This window comes from Leptosomus discolor, chromosome 17 (genome assembly GCF_034619465.1).
Source record: "Leptosomus discolor isolate bLepDis1 chromosome 17, bLepDis1.hap2, whole genome shotgun sequence".
Taxonomy (NCBI): domain Eukaryota; kingdom Metazoa; phylum Chordata; class Aves; order Leptosomiformes; family Leptosomidae; genus Leptosomus; species Leptosomus discolor.
Window position 1 is genome coordinate 17,950,043 of NC_141407.1, and position 16,340 is coordinate 17,966,382.

A 16,340-nucleotide genomic window follows, 5' to 3' on the forward strand; every position below is an offset into this window, starting at 1 on the left:
GCCGGGGACACCGGGCCAGGAAGGGACCCGCGGTTTTTCACGTCCGCCCCAGAGGGCTGGGAGCCCAGCCTGCCCGAAGGATCCCACCCCGCTTCTCTTGGTACCTAACTCAGCAGAACAGCAGCTTGTTCTTTTCCATGCAAATGTTGCATCCCGCCTACACTGCCTGGAAGAGAAGGAACACAGGTGGTTTTTGCCTCCAAACATTGTGTTTTGGACTCTTTTGTGTATGCTTGGAGGGACGCGGGGGTATCTCACATTCTCGTGCTCAGGTTGAATAAAGTCCGTCCCTCTCTGCAGCCGCAGTGGGTGCTCGAGCCTGCAGGGTTGTCCAGCTCCGGTGAACCCCAGGGGCTCAGGACAGACCCCACCGTGCTGGGGACCCCAGCCACAGTGGTGGGAGGGCTGCAGCCCCCTGCCTGTTGCCCAGCCCCGGCTGTGCCCCCCCGACGCCCAGCTCAGGGTGTGCAGAGAGCTGTCTGCCAGCAAACGCCGTGTTAGACCCAGACAGGTCGGCCTCTTTCAGTGCCTGGACCCAAAGCCGTGGGGTGTCTTGGTCATCTTGGGGACCCCTCACGCCATCACCTGCCCCAGGCTTTACTGGGGCTTTGTCCCGGGAGCGCTCTGGGACACGGGGGTAATTCGTCCATCGATGCCTGTGAACTCTGCGTGAACCACACGGTTTATTTATGCACGGGTTCTTTCCCGCGGTTCAGCTGCCTGTGGAAGCAATGAAGCCTCGGCTGATTTAAGGCTCTAAAGCCACCTACTGCTCCTCGGGTGAAAGGGAATAGCTGGGATGGCTGTAACATTGCTGTCCTTGAGACTGTCCTGCCTCTGTCCAGTCCAGATCCACCTGGAAAACCACCCAGAACCTCAGACTCAGGTTTCTCTGTCATTTTTCATACTCCTTTTCCCTTCCCTTCTGTATTTATTTCCCCATTTTCTTTTATTTGTGGTCTCTCAAGCCTCCTTTAAACTGCCAAGATCTTTCCTGGAGGCACAAGCCATCTCCTGCTCACCTCTGGGTGACAGGCAGTTTTCAGGTGCAGCTGCTGTGCCGTAAATCCACGCACTCTTTAGTTTGTGATAACCTTTTTTTAATCAGCCTTCTGCTGTTCCTGTACATAATTAACTCATTGGGAGGTAATTGCTCACCTCTCACCCTCCTCAGACTTTCGTGCTCTGCTGAATATGATGGAGCATCCCCTGGAGCGGGGCTGCCCTGAACCATCCCTGGGACACCCTGCTTGGCCAGAGACCCAGGAGCATCTCCAGCCCTGCCGGGGCACCCCCCTTCACCCCGGCTGCTCTCAGGGTGTCTCATAGTAACCGTGATGCTCAGGGGTCTGCATGTCCTATGGAAATTCGGAGATGCAGAGAGGAGGGGGGGAGAACGAGGGATCACAGCTTTCCACCTCCCTGCCTTGGCAGCGAGGGCAGCCCTGGGCTGGACACCGCTGCTGCCGCAGCCGCCAGCGGGTGCCCGCTGCTCTCCGCAAAGCACAGCACCGTCCGCGCCACAGCCCTCGTGGTGGGCTCTGGGAGGGTTTGCAGGCGGGGGTTGTTGGGTGCCAGCACCCTCCACTCTGGGCCACTTTGGGAGAGCAAAGCAAGAGAGACACCGAGTAGCTGTGAGCAGCCACAGCCGGTGTCCCCACCACAGCCGGTGTCCCCGCCGTGGCCACGGCCAGTCACGCTGGGCCATGTGCAAGGAGCTGCGTGGCGCTGGGCTGGATGGGACCTGAGCCGGAGCCGCCCCTGCCCGGGGCCGTGAGCCCCTGCCCAGCACCCAGCGCTGCCTCGCTGGACCCTCGGACCTTGCTGCCCCAGGCGTGCGCTGCCTTGGAAGTCAGAGGGGGCAGGAGGGGACAAGCCTCAGGGAGCGGGGTGGCAGCGTGCCCTGGCCAGGCCGGACACCCGGTGGGCACCGCACCCAGCCCGAGGGGCCGGGGGGAGCCGCCGGGCTCTCCGGGCGCTGCCGGCCGCAGGCTGGCGCTGCTACGTGTGGCACGTGGGGTCAGGCTGGTGCGGGTTCACACTCGACCGGCAGCGAGGAGGAACTATCCCTGCTTCATCCTTCCCTGGACTTTCCTTGTTCCTGCAGTTGGGGTGTATAAAAGCCGCTCCTGGCAGCCCCGCTGAGAGGCCGTGGGCAGCCGCGCCGCAGCATCAAAGGGCTCCAGGTAAGCGGCATTGAGGTACCGTGGCCACAGAGCTCCTGCTCCCATTAGACGACCTACAGCAAAGTGTAACTCGGCTTTAAAAGCAAGAATTTTAATGACATTTTCCTTTGATTTCTGTAGCAACATTTAATCATTTATGGAAATTAATTTTTAAAGCTAGTAGAGTTCTTGCTTGTCAAATTCCACGATTATTTTTGTTGTTGTTAACTTTGTTATAACGACTACGCTAGCAGAAATGACTGGGATTTTTGTCATTATCTTGGTGACCAGAATTTAGAACAATTTTCAGCTTATCAGGTCTCCTCTCCACTGGTATAAAATAAGTGTTTATCTGCAAAGCCATACGTGCGTTTTGCATGTGCGAGGTGTTCGGCTCACTTAAACCTGTGTGAGCCAGGAGGTAGGAACGCGATAGATATTGTTAACAGCTGCGTAGCTAGTTGTCTACTTTGTCACGTAGTCTCTCTAAGAGCTCTTCTAAAAGACCTGACGACCATTTTGGGATCCTTTTACAATGCTACGCACGTCTTGCAGAGACCCTCCAACAAATCCCACTGATTTTATTTGACACGATTTTCAATAGAAGCTGCTCAAGCCTCTATCTTCCTCTCCTGTTCAATAATCACAGCTACAGGAGCTGTGCATCATTACACGCTGATCAAAGCGAAAATGTAAAAGACGGTCTAGTGAATTAAAGTCTAATTTAATTGTGCCAAAAACTGTCATAGAGGGATTTTTTTTAAGTATCTGGAACAGATAAAGGAGTTGTTCAGTCTGACCTACATAATGTTTCTCAGCGCTGAACCTCGAATCTGCAGCCCGTACATTGTTTTTCTCAGAGGAGCCAAGGCGGGGTGTCCTGGGACGGCGGCTGTGCAGGGGGGTGCTCCCTGAAACTGGCACCCACAGCACTGCTTCAGCGGGCGTCGCTTTTCATTTCCTTGCAAACAACTTTCTGTGCATAAACAAACACTCCACAGCGCTGGTCGCAACCCCAAGCAGTCCAGCTCATGCGGGAACGTGAGGTCCTTGAAGGTGCTTGCTTTGGCTGGAGACAGATCAAACAGAGGGAAAACGGGCTCCTTTCATAGCCTGAATGGAGAAGATGAGAAAAACAAACAACCTGCCCACGGAAAAGTGGGTCTGGTTTTGGCCGTGCTTTGAGCGTTAATGAGGCAAGGCGTTCTTCCTAACGGGGAGAAGGACACAGGTTTGACAGGCGCTATTTCTTACCCAGCTGTGCCCCTTTGAGTGTTCTTCTTTCAGGGTCATTTCGGAGCGGTCGGAAGCCATCTGTCTCTCTCAGTACAAGGTCCTCCTGCCTCATCTCTGTCCCTCTTGCTCTCTTTAAAATGGCATTTTTCTCCCTCGGCGCTTCCCTGCGATGTCAGACGCCCAGCTCTGCAGCGGGGTGGCCCAGCCAGGCGTGGAGACATCGATGGCTCTGGAGCAGCGCATCACCATGCTTCAGTTGCTCCCTGATAACCAGAAGTGGTTTGGCCTTTCTGGGTGGGAAAAGGGTCCTGTGGGGCTGGGCTAGTCCCCCAGGGCTGGGGGGATGGTGCCTGGGTCCTGTATGTCCAGGGGAGACCTGCTCCACTGCCCCGGGGTGGCACACGCGAAGGATGGAGAGCTGGACCGGTGCGCAGGCTGCTGAGTCCCATGTGGTGACACTGGTATGTGGGCTGATCTGAGTCTCTCCACAGGTGCTGGGTCAGGACATGCTGCCCTTCTGGTGTCTCGTCCTTCTTGGGGGCCTCCTGCCCCCCTCCCAGGGCCTCCTCAGCCTGGGCAGAGTCCTTGGGCTGAGTCCAGCACAACCCAAAGACGGTGAGCTTGGAGGCTTTCCATGTTTCCCAGGGGAGCGTCATGGCACAAGCGGCCGTGTGCCCACCTCAGTCCCGGTGTGTCCTGCGCCACACCGGGCTTGTGGGTCATCCCTCTGCTCATCAGGGACCTGCCTCCTGGCAGGCTCGGCTCTGTGGGGAAACCAACTTGGCACAAGGGTGCTCAGGGCTCCCCACGAGACCTCACGAGCAGGTCAACGTAACGTAGCTGAACCAACCTTTCTTGCCAACAGAATCTTTCCATCGGTGGAAGTTTGATTAGTAACTGGGACTTCCTTGGTGCAGGTCTGCTTGGTACTGGTCTTCTCAGCAGTGAAGGTCTCACCAGCGGAAAAGCTGGAGTGCTTGGCACAGGACTTCTTGGTGAAGGTGGGCTACTTGGTACTGGCCTCCTTGGCAGAGGAAGTCCAAGTGGAGAAGAAAGTGGAGGTCCCCCTGATGCAGGAAATGAATCCAAAAGATCTGGGGTCCTTGGCACAGGCCTTCTAGGTGAGGAAGGTCTACTGGGCATGGGTGTGCTTGGGAGAGGAGGGCTTCTGGGCAGGGAAAGCCAGAACAGTAATGGAGGTCTGACTGTTGCAGGAGGACAACCTAGCAGCAGTGGTCTGCTTGGCACAGGCATCCTTGGTGGGGAAGGCCTTGGCAATGGTCTCCTTGGCAATGGCCTCCTTGGCAATCAAAGCCTTCTTGGAGAGAAAGGGCTGCTTGGCACAGGGCTGCTTGGAAAAGGAGGTACAGGTACAGGTATCCTTGGTGGGGAAGGCCTTGGCAATGGTCTCCTCAGCAATGGCCTCCTCAGCAATGGCCTCCTTGACAATCAAAGCCTTCTTGGAGAGAAAGGGCTGCTTGGCACAGGGCTGCTTGGAAAAGGAGGTACAGGCACAGGCATCCTTGGTGGGGAAGGCCTTGGCAATGGTCTCCTCGGCAATGGTCTCCTTGGAAATGGCCTCCTCAGCAATGGCCTCCTTGACAATGAAAGCCTTCTTGGAGAGAAAGGTCTGCTTGGCACAGGGCTACTTGGAAAAGGAGGTCTCCTAAGCAATGGAAGTCTACTTGGTCTCGATGGTCTTCTGAGTGAAGGAGGACTGCTGGGTGAAGGAGGACTCTTGGGTGAAGGAGTCCCTCACAAGTCAACGCACTTTTCCTGGTAAGTCATGTGAGGAGCGGCGATGGGGGAAATTCCAACCAGAGAGAGGAAAAGTCTTCCCCATGGGAGATACGTGGCACTGTGATGGGCACCCTGGGAGGTGGGTAAATCTCTCTCCTGGAGATGGTTGAGGCTCAGCGGGACACAGCCCTGAGCAACCTGACCCTACTTTGAAGTTGGCTCTTCTGGGAGCGGGTGTTGGCCCTTTCCCACCCTCACTTTTAACCAGGAATATCCACGTAGGTAACAGGTCAAATGATGAACAGGAAGAAATGGCACTGTAGGCCCTGCTCCTGCTGATCCTGCCATCTCAAGGTGGGCTTGCTTCACTGTCAACCCCCCAGGCTGAAGGTGCTGAACCTTGAGAACATCCGAGTGTCGTGGAAGGTCTTTCGTGGGGGCGAGCTCGTGCTGAACCTCTACTCGAAGCTGGTGCTTCGCTTGCCGGGGTGAGCAGGGCTGGTGAGCGAGACGGTGGAGAAAGGCCATGGTGTCCTGCGGGTGCTGGGGAGGACGGGATGTACCTGGGTGCTGGAGCAACGTCCCCAAAGGCTGAGTGAGGAGCTGGTGGGGACAACTCTGCACTGTGCTGCTGTTCTCACCCCAAACACACGATCTCAGTCTGCGGTGGCCAGCAGAGGCAGTGATCCTCCTGTGGACAAGGTGTTGGAAGCAAAGGGCCAAGAAGGCTCCGTGCTCCTTCATGTCAACTTGTCCTCCTGCCCCCCGAAGTCAGAACCCTCCTGGAAAACCCTCTGTGCCTGTTTGCACACTGGGACCAGGAGCCTGGTGGAAGTCCTGAGACTGACACATTGCCCCAGCCGAGCCCGGGCCAGCAGCTCAGCCACACGTACGGCTCTTCCGCGCTGCTTTGGCGTCCTCCATAACCCTCCAAGCTACTTCCTTGATTTTCAGGATTTTCCACCTTCTGAGCGGCTCCTCGGTAGAAGCGAACATCACGTCACACATCGCACTGACCCAGGACACCCCCGGTGACCTGAAGTTAGTGATCAAGGACTGCAGCAGCCTGCTCGGCGGCTTCCGCGTCAGCCTGCGGAAGGGGTGAGTGTGGGAGCGTTCACCACCACCACCACCGGGCTGGTGTCCCCCACCGAGCAGCTGCTCACAGAAGCCCCGAGCCGATTTGCAAGGACCGATCCATCACCCGCGGGAGCCGAGCCCGACCCCCCCTGGGCTTACCTGGGGCTCGACGGGCACGGGGCTGCGCTTGGCGCTGGAGGCAGGTTTCCCTCTCCCGCGCCCCCGAGCTGCCCGGCCGGGCTCCAGTCTTCAGACCTGAGACCACCCCGCGCTTCCGAAGGTTAATTCAGCAAAAATCTCAGAGGCAACATGAGGAGCAAATGGCAGCTCCCTTGCCCAGCCGTGAGGAGGGCACCGGATTTGCTCATAGAAAAGCCTTTTTTTTTCTTTTTGGAGGAACCTGCGAGGGGATGGGATGCAGTAAGTGCTCGGGGAAACAGTTAAAACCACGGGCAGGGCTAGGTGGGGGTCGGCTCTCTGCACGTTTGCGGTGGGGCCGGTCTCAAATCTGGGCACAGATTTACACCTTAACAATCAGATTTTGAGAACCAGATAACCAAGCCCTGAGCATCTGTAATTCCTGCTAAAGCCTGGGGGAGCTGTGGCCGTGCAGCAGCTTCTGCTGTCGGAGCCAAGAGAAGGCAGCGGGGGCTCCTCTCCGGCGCTCACCGCGCTGCAGACCAGCAGAAGGGTTCAGACTCGTCTTGATGCTGAGCCCCGGGTTTTGACGGCTTCCCTGCTAACGCCGGTCTTTGTCCCTCTCCAGCGTGCTCGCCAGCCTGGTGAGCAGGTTGCTGAACTCCTTGCTCCGGTCCCTCGTCCCTGCGCTGGTGAGTGCCTGAAAGCCCTTGGCTGTAAGAAGCTGCACTTCAGCTGAAACGGGTGCTCGTGCCGTAACCGCCCGGCAGATTTACACACACACACACGTGTATACGCGCAGGCACGGGTACAACCCACATCCCATAAGTGAATTCCGCACTCTTCCCTCATCTTTCTCACAGCCAGGATTTATTTGTTAGAAGTAATTCAAATTCCATCACGCGATGTTACGGGATGATTTGTAACCAATTCCTTTCTGAAATGCCTTCTGGCGCCGAGACGGTGCAGTAAGCAGAAGTGACAGCCTCGCTTAGAGAAAAGGGGCTTGTTAGAAAATCTTTTACTCTGTTAAATAGAATCTGTGCCATTTTGAGAAGAGGGTTGGACAATTTATATTGCTCTTTTTCCGTGGAGGAAGTTATGCTCTAGGAGCTGATTGTTCCATCTTGATTTAAAGTCTGTGAAACTCAGACCGTGTTAGGGAAACAGGTTGCTCACCCACAATATTCTCACCAAGGTTGTGCCACTTGTTACCGTTGCAGCTTTGCCCATTAGTGAATATTTGGGTCAGCATCATCAATATTCAGCTACAATTCCTCAACCGTAAGTAGCTCAATTTTCTTTTCTATATTAATTTTCAGAGTGACACTTGGGTTTGTGTGTCTAGCCATCTCCAGAGGCTCCGGGTGTCCTCAGGGGAGCCGGGGCCGTGGGAGAAGCGGTTGCTCTGCAGGGAACAGGAGCAGCTCTGCTCTGCCAGCAAAGCTGCCGTGGGTGGCACAGTCCTGGCTCACCCCCCGCAGCCTGACACCACGAAGGCGTCACGGTCCTGCCGTTCTCATGGTTGTTTTCTAACCGGGGCCAGACCCGCGCTGCTGCCAGGAGAGGCGGCTGTGCCGGGACCCCCGGGTTTGCAGCCCCGCAGCCCCCAGGGCTTTTCCCTCCCCAGCTCGGTTCACTTTGAGTCCCACACAGACGCAATTGCTGCTTCGTTGCCAGCACCGTTGTCCCCCCAGACCCAAGACATTTCCCCTGGGATAAGACAAGCACCGGGTGGCTCCAGGACAGTGGGTTTCACGGGAGCCTTTAACCCTGTGAGGTTTGATACCCGCAGGAAGGACGAGGGGTTTTTCCTCCTCTGGTGCTGGGGACGCGGCCGGGCAGGGGCTATGCTCCCCCAGCCCCTGCCAGATGCTCCGCTCGGCAGCGCGGCTCTGGCAGGCTCTGGGACAGGCAGCCGGCTCTGCCCAGCCCTGGCGGCCTCTCCCTCTCCTCAGGCGTCGTGTCCTTTGGGCTCCTGGGGAAAATCCACTCTGCCCTCTCCAATTTGCCGGTGACGTCCGAGCATTTCGTGGAGCTGGATTTGCAGGTATGGCCACGTCCCGACCCGTCCCCGCGTGCCGCCTGCCCTCCTGCCCGCCGCAGCCCCGCGGTCCCACGCTGTAACGCCGCCTCCTCTTCCGCAGAATTCCCCGTTCCCGAGCGCCTTCATCGACTGGCTCCTTCAGGGTAAGTCCGGCCTCGACGCCGCGATGGGGATCCCCACCGGTGCCTGTGAGCCAGGAAGGGGCAGCAGCTGCGTTGGGTGGGGGGACACGGCCCCAGCATGGGCAGTGGACAAGAGTGGGGAGCGGGTCCCCGTGGCCCTGGGGTGCAGCTGAAGCCACGGGGTGCTCGTGCACCTCAGGGCGGTCGCACGAAGCGCTTGCACCCACACGGCGCAGCGGTGCTGTGGGGCGATTGGGGTCCCTGCTCCATCCAGCGCAGGCACGGGCAGGTTCGCCCCTGAGCGGCGGCTGCTTTGCCACGGTCCGTGAGATGAAGTCTGTGCGCTCCCACTTACGCCCTGCACGGCCCTGGAAAAGTCACTTCACCTCTCATAATAAGATTTAATAATATTTACTTAGTAGGAGTGAATAATGGTCCTCAGGATGCTGTGAGGATTAATTAATATTTGCAGAGGTGATTGGAAGAGCTTTCAGCTTCATATGCATGCAAAGTTAATATATAGAGGAGGGAAGGAAGAGTTGGAAGCCATCCCAGCTTCCCCAGAGGTGTATTCCTCAGGGCACTAAATCATCTCTGCCCATAAAGCCACCGGCCCATCGGGCACCACGGAGCCCGGCACCATTTGCGGGGGGGCACTGCTGGGGCTGGGGGGGGCCGTGGGGCCAGGCCGGAGGGCACTGACCTGGGACCCTCTCCCCCAGTCACAGGCATCCGTCCTGGGAGCATTCTGTAGCCACGGGGCCAGCAGAGCTGCGAGGTAAGGAGGATTTGGTGGCTGAGGGCTTGGCACAGGGCTCTGGATGTGCCGGTGCTGGCACTGGTGCCGGTGCCCGGGCTGGGTGGGATGAGCCCACCAGGGCTGCTCCTGCCGCCTGGTAACAGAAGGTGATGGGGGAGCACAGGGCTGCTGCCCCGAGCTCCCGTGCTGCCCAAAACCTCAGCTCCGGCATCCCCCCAGGTGACCCGTGGGTGATTCCCACCGCTCCACCCTGAGGAGGAGGAGGGAAGGGAGGAAGATGACTCGATATACAGAGAATAGATGTGAAAATGGAGAAACCCAACCAATAAAATACACTATTTCTTCTGAGCCACATTGGTCTTATCAGGCTTTGGTGTCTCTGTCCAGCCCAGGGTTAGCCATGCTGACGGTTAGCCGTGCCAACAGTTAGCCACGCCAACAGTTAGCCACGCCAACAATTAGCCATACCAACGGTTAGCCATGCCAACGGTCAGCTGTGCCGATGTTTAACCGTGCCAATGGTTAGTTGTGCCGACAGTTAGTCATGCCGACAGTTAGCCGTGCCAGCAGTTAGCCCTGCCGACGGTTAGCCCTGCCGATGGGACGGCACTACTGGCAGCAGAGCCAGAGGCAGGAGCCCCAGGTCACGCCTGCGTCCCGGCCATAAGCCACTCGTACGGCCATCGCTGGCAGCGGCACAGCCCGGACCCCCCGCCCTCCCTCCCGCGCCCCGGAGCGTCACCTGGACCGGGGCTGCGGTTTGGCCAGGGAGCTGCCTGGCGCAGAGGAGACCGGCCCGGTGCTGGGCCAGGACAGCCCGGCCGGCGGCGGCGAGTCGGTCCCCACGCAGCCGCCCCACGGGGATTTTCTGAGTTGGCACCGACTGCGCCAGCTTCCCGTGAAGGGAAGAGAGACAAAGGACAAAGGCTGACGGAGCGCGAGTGCTTTGTCTTTGCTCTCCTTCTGCTTCTCGACGAGCTTACCATTTCAAAAGGAAATTCTGCTGTTTCCAGTGATTTCGCACTGTTAAAAAGGAGGCGAAGCAGGCCTGCGCTCTGATCCAGCCGTGTGCTCAGCTGGTTTGTTCCCAAACAGTTACGCTTTGAACAGATCAGAGTAAACGCTATCCTGTCTTGTAATCTCCAAGCGGATTTGGATGTGCTGCATTGTGGGTGAGGCGGATTCCCATCCCTTCTGTTACTCCTTAACAACAAAAAGGATTTTTCTTCATCTGCATCCAGCACGTGATTTGGTTTCTTTCCAAACTGCCAAAGGATTTCTGCATTTGCAAAATTTATCTCTCCTATCAGCTACAGGAGTAACTCACATGCAAAGAATGTTTAATAGGTAAGTCTGCTGGAACGGTGTGGAGCCACGATGAGCTGCAGCCCCAGAGCCGAGCCCAAGCCCTGCCCAGCCCTGCCGGACCCCGTGCCTCTCTGGCAGTTCGAAGCAGCTGCAGAAAGGTGGTCAATGTGACAAATAAATATTCCCCCATTTGTATTTATGCAGATTTATTCTGCCCTTGTCCCTAAGCTGCTGGTTCTTTTATTCTCTGAGTCTGCTCCCCGCTTGTTGCCAGTGAGCTGGGAGCTGTCTGACATGGACAAACACGTCCCCCACGGCCCCGCCGGGCTGGGGCCGGGACCCTCAGCATCCCGGGGGCGAGCAGGCGGCGATGGCCAGCAAGCTCCCAGCCGTGGTGGCTGGCTGGCTGCTCCCCGCGCCAAAATGCGTCCCGGAGGTGTCTGTGCCATAGTGCTCTTCCAAAACTTCACACCTGAACCAGTTTTGACAGGAAGTGGGGGTTTTGGTGTCAAATTGGCTCTGTGCAGAAACCATGGCTTTGCCAAGCAGCAGCGGCTCTGGGGAGGAAAGGCTCAGCTGGAGAAGTGAAGAGCTCCTGTGCAGCTGATCCAAAAATCAAGTATTTCAGCTCAAGTTCCCCACAGAATTATTTGATTTGTGAGCAAAAGCTTTCAGCTCTCCTTTTTTTTTTTTTTTTGGTGGAAACCCCAAATTTTCACTGGGGAAAGACCTTTTTCCTGTAGCCTAACCTACAGCTCCTGCAGGCTGTGGCTCAGCGTTCAGGCATCTCAGTGTTTGTCTAGGCACCTCGGAGTTTCCCGCTGCCCTTTGCACAAGCCAATGGGGTGTCCGAGGTGCCCCCGATGCCCAGGGGCCCCAGCCCAGCCTCACCTGCTGCTCCTCCCCCCCTTTACCCAGCCTGCGAGCGAGCGGTGCCCCGGCAGCCCAGCCTCCACGGGGGGCAGGGTGCCACCCCCACCGGCCCGTTCACCGCAGAGGTGACAACGCTACCGAGACCTGGTCATCACCGGGCAGCAGCCGGTGTGTCCCTCCCGCCTCTCACACCAGCTGCAACGACCACCGACGTGCTGGGGGCTCCGGGAAGGCGAACTCTGTGCCAACATGAGCTGCGTGGGCTTGGCTGCGCAAAGGCAAAGGGAGGGTGGGCGGGTGGGCGGGCGGGTGTCCTTCGATGGCAGCTGTGAGGGGAAGGACGGGGACGGACGGCATCGCCTTGGCCCACGCTGTCTGACACGTAACCCCTCGCTGGGCACGTTCAGCTCCCAGTTCCTAAGGCGGCAGAAGGAGCAGGATGAAGGAAGGGGCCAGTTCCCAACCCAGGCTCACTGGCTGTGAACGATCGCAAAGACGGGCGGAAAGGTTTCCTCAGCAATCCTCGGACCAAAATGCCCCAAAGCAAATCCTTCCCGGTGGCACGGCGCCGCTGGGCTGGTTCCCACCTCCGCTCCCGCAGAGCAAGGGGCAGGTGGCCATCGGCCACCGCGAGCCCTGTGGCAGCACCCGCCTCGCCAGCCCGTGCCGGGGCCGGGCGCCCTGCCGACCAGCCCCAGAAGGCAAATGGGATCCACAGAAGGGAAGAGGCAGGAATTTTGCCCTGGTTTGACACACCAATATTCATGTAAAATGGTGCCCCAGGGGACATCCCTGCTGCTGGCACTGCATGGCCCCGGTGTGCGAGGGTCACACTCCGGGACAGCTCAGAGCCCCGTCTGCAAGGGCACCGGCGTGGTTTTGTGCAGGATTTCCCCAGGGGTGTCATGGAGGTGTTGGGGGCACCCAGAGGCTTGACTCACCCCAGCAGTTCCCCCCACGGCAGCTGGGACATGTGGCCTGTCCTTTGCGGTGGCTGCTGGCGGGAGGGACATTGCAGGGACACCCGGCAGAGCCCCTCGGCTGGAGCCTGGCCCCGGGTCCGCAGTGGCCAAGCACGGCTCTGAGCGGTGCCAGCTCCTCCTGCTCGGCAGGACCTCGCTCGGGGTTTGCCCTGACAGCATGCCGTCCCGCTCTCACCCGGCTTCTGTTTGCACAGCAGAAAACCCCGAGGTCTGGGGCTGCCGGGCGAGGGTTTACTTTGGCTCCTGAAACCACAAAACCGAAGGCCTGAAGGCAAACATCTGCCCCGGCTTCACCGTGGCTCCGCTGTCCTCTTTCGTAAGCTGCTTGTTGTACAAGAGCACCCAGCCCTACCTCGGCCCAACCCGGCTGGGGCAGCAGGACCGGCAGGTCTGAGCATCTCCCAGGCTTTTCCACCCACCGCGGGGAGGAAAGAGCCCTGGGAGGACGGAGAGAAACCCGTCACCTGCGGCGGGGCAGGGGAAGGTGCTTGGCCGGGGGAAGCAGCCAGGCAGGACGAGCACCAAGGATGCCAACCCACTGCCAGAGCCCCGTCTGTCCCCCGAGCCCCAGGGCTCCCGTCTGCTGCCCAGGGATCCCAGACTCTGCCGGCGGGTACCGCTGCTCCTGGCGGGTCTGGGCTGTTCTTTCTTCTGAGTATGGGATGGGGAAAGTTTTCCCACCGGCAGTAAAAGTGTTTTTCAAAATGGTGTTTTGATCAAGAAATTGTGGGCAGAATCTTTTCTTAAAATGTGAGAACATTTCTATTTTTTAAAGAGAAACTGTCTTTTGAAATGCCTGCTGTTTTGTTCTGATAGCTTCAAAGAAAGCCTCCCACTATTCTTTTTTAAACTTCCTGTAATTAAAGAACAGAAGGACAACATTAAAAAAAAACAGAAGAGATGGGTTAAAAGATGAGGCTAAATAACCCCAAGAGAATTGAGCATCTTGTTTAGGCTCAAAACCCTGTATCAGCTTGACCGAAAGTGAATCTTGTTTTTGTTTCTGTGCTCCAGCCATTACCCTTGGCATCTTCATGGATGCAGAAAGGGGAGGAGGACAATTCTGTCTGGCTTTTCATTTTCACAGCAGTGCGCTGAATATTAATCAGCCGAAACCCAGTGCTGTAGGCACTGCTGCAAATTACCCGTTCTGCAGCGGGTCGTCGTTTGCTGTGTGATTTCTGCACGCAAGCCAACAGCAGGGGCTGGGCAAGCTCATTCTCCTCGGTGACCTGACTTTGCAGATAGCAGGCGCACCATGAGCAGGAGCATCCCTGAAGCACCCTGATAGCTCTATCAGAGGTGCCACCGTGCATCGGGCTGTTGTCATGCCAGGGCTTCCTTTCACGGAATCGGGCACCTTTCTCCTCCTCGCTATGGGAGAAGGGCACGCAGGGAAACGAGGTTCGTTCTTGCATTAATCCTCTCCCCACGTGGCCGACCTGGCCCCGCTTCCCACCCCTCCCCTGCCTTGCCCCGTGCAAGCGACTCCTGGAAACGAAGCCCAGGGAGTGCATTTCCCTGCTCCCAAGGAGACTTAGGAGATTTGGGTGTTTTCAACACCGATGGGTTTTGCTTCTGACACCACTGAAGACACAATGAGAAAACCCCCGAAGCCGCAGGCACTCGGCTCTGCCTGCCCCGCGCTCCCGGCGGCAGCAGCAGCTCCCGCAGGAACAGACACCCCAGTCATGGGCCCCCTTGGTTTAACGTGAAATAATTCCCTTTCGCTCCCCGTTTCCCAGCGGCAGTTGTGCTGACGGGGCTGAGGACCTGCCTGGCACACGAAGCGCTGCCACGTTCCCCTGCGATAGACCACGTGCATCGGTCGCGGCGCTCGGATCAAGGGCTCCTGCTGCCGGGGGAGGAGGGCGTCAGCTTTGGCCACGCTGTGATCTCCCCGCCGCGGGTCAGGAGCTGGCGTCGGCTCAGCCAAATCACCCCGCGCCATGCTGTGCCTCCACTGCTCCATCAGCCTTTCCCCGGTGGAAAACGAGCTCCGGAGTGTCCCTGTTAGCAGTGATGGCTGCAGTGCGAAAGGGAAGCTGTGTTATCTCCCCCACAGTGAATGTTTGGGGGGCAGAGGGGGGTCTGGGGGCTCCCTGCGACATGGGGGGAGGCGGGGGTGGCTGCGCTGCCCGAGTCCGCCCTGCTGGGTGCAGGCAGCCAGGAGAGGCTGTCTCCCGACCGAGGGCTGCTTTGCTCTCTGAAATTCTGCCACATCAGGCAAAATGCTGTTTTGAATCCTACTTCGTGGTTGGATCTGGCGAGTTCTCCAGGTAAAACACCAACATCCCTGTTAATCTCCACACAGAACACCGAATCGTGGCTCACGAGCAGGAGCCCCACGTCCCAGAGCCACCCTGCCCGGTCCCTGTCCCTGCAGGGGTACCACAGTGAGGATGTCCTGAACAGGCACATCCCCGGGGCACGACCCAGACGAGAGCTCTGAGTGGGAAGGAGGACTTGTACGGGAAACGGGGGCTGAGAGGTGCCCCTAGCCCGGGGACTATTGCCCAGGGGCTGGAGCTGCTGCCCAGGCACAGGACCGGGCACACGGTGAGGCGGGGGCAGGCAGCCTGCGGGAGGGGGCACAGAAAACCCTTCTTTTTCCCAGCGAGAGGCTGACACAGCTGTCCAAGGGAATCGCACCACCTTTGCCTCACGGGAGGCATTTTAATTACTCTATTGACTCACGCTCCTGAGAGCACCCGGCCTGGCAGAGCTCAGCCTGGGATTAGGGGGCTGCAGAGAGACAGCGCGAGGGAGCGTGTGGCCGTCCCCACGGCCCCACCACAGCCCCATCCCCCTCCCCTGCACCCGCAGCCGGCCAGCGGGCGCTCGGCCACGCGTGCCTCTGACCGGCGTTCGAGCACCTTCACGTCCCTGAGCCATGCCTGAGTATCAAAGAACTCAGCCAGCAGAGGAAAGAAATACTTGAAAAAACATCTGGAAGATATAGAGCCATTAATGAAAAACATCAGAAAATAGATATCAAGTAATGACACCACGATGAAAGCTTATTAATAGGAAAGCTGAAGATAAAACTAATTTAAACCTGATGAGACAGGACATCTCATCTTCAGGAGAACGAGAAGTCAATAGTTAGCTGTCAGTAAAGGAAATAAATTGCTCACAAGGGAGGAGGGAAAGCCGCAGGACTCCCAAGCCCCAGAGAACAGCAGTTACTGTGACAGACTGGTGAGATACACTCGGAATCCACAAACCCCTGAAAAATCAGAGCTGCCACTCACCATCAGCGCCTCTGTCGTTGGCATTCAGTCCACAGCCCCGAGTCGCTCCAGGAAGGCGCGTTGCTCTCGGGGGGCTGGAGACAGAGGGAAACACCAGCCCCAGCGCTGCTGGGGGGTGCTTGGGGGGGACACACCAGTGGGGGGACGTGGGGGAGGCAGCAGGGCCCGGCAGCTGCCTGCTGCTGCAATGGAGTCCCTGCTGCATCTCCAGCATGGCAGGTCCACCAGCAGTGACCTTCCTGCTGGAACCCGGCAGCAGCCGGCTCCAGAAAGGAGTGAACTAAAGGTGTTACTAATTTTAGAAAGGGAAAACGTTTTTTTAAAGTTCTTTATGTTGTGTTAAATCCCTGCGCTTTACTCAAAGAATTCAGGAGCGGTGATGAAAAGCCACCGAAGGAAACCTCCATGGACCCCCAGCAGCACTGGTGGAGGAAGGAGGAGGAGGAGGAGGCCTGGGGGAAAAGGGCTGGCAAGTGCTTGAAGACTGTCTACCGAAGTGAAAACCCACGAGAAAAGGGAAGGAAAGCATTTCCACCCCGGCACGGGCCGGCAGGCTGCTCGGCACATCGTTCAGAGGCAATGCCTCTCGTCACCTGCCACCGCTTCAGCAGGGCCGAGGGCTGCGGCTGACCTA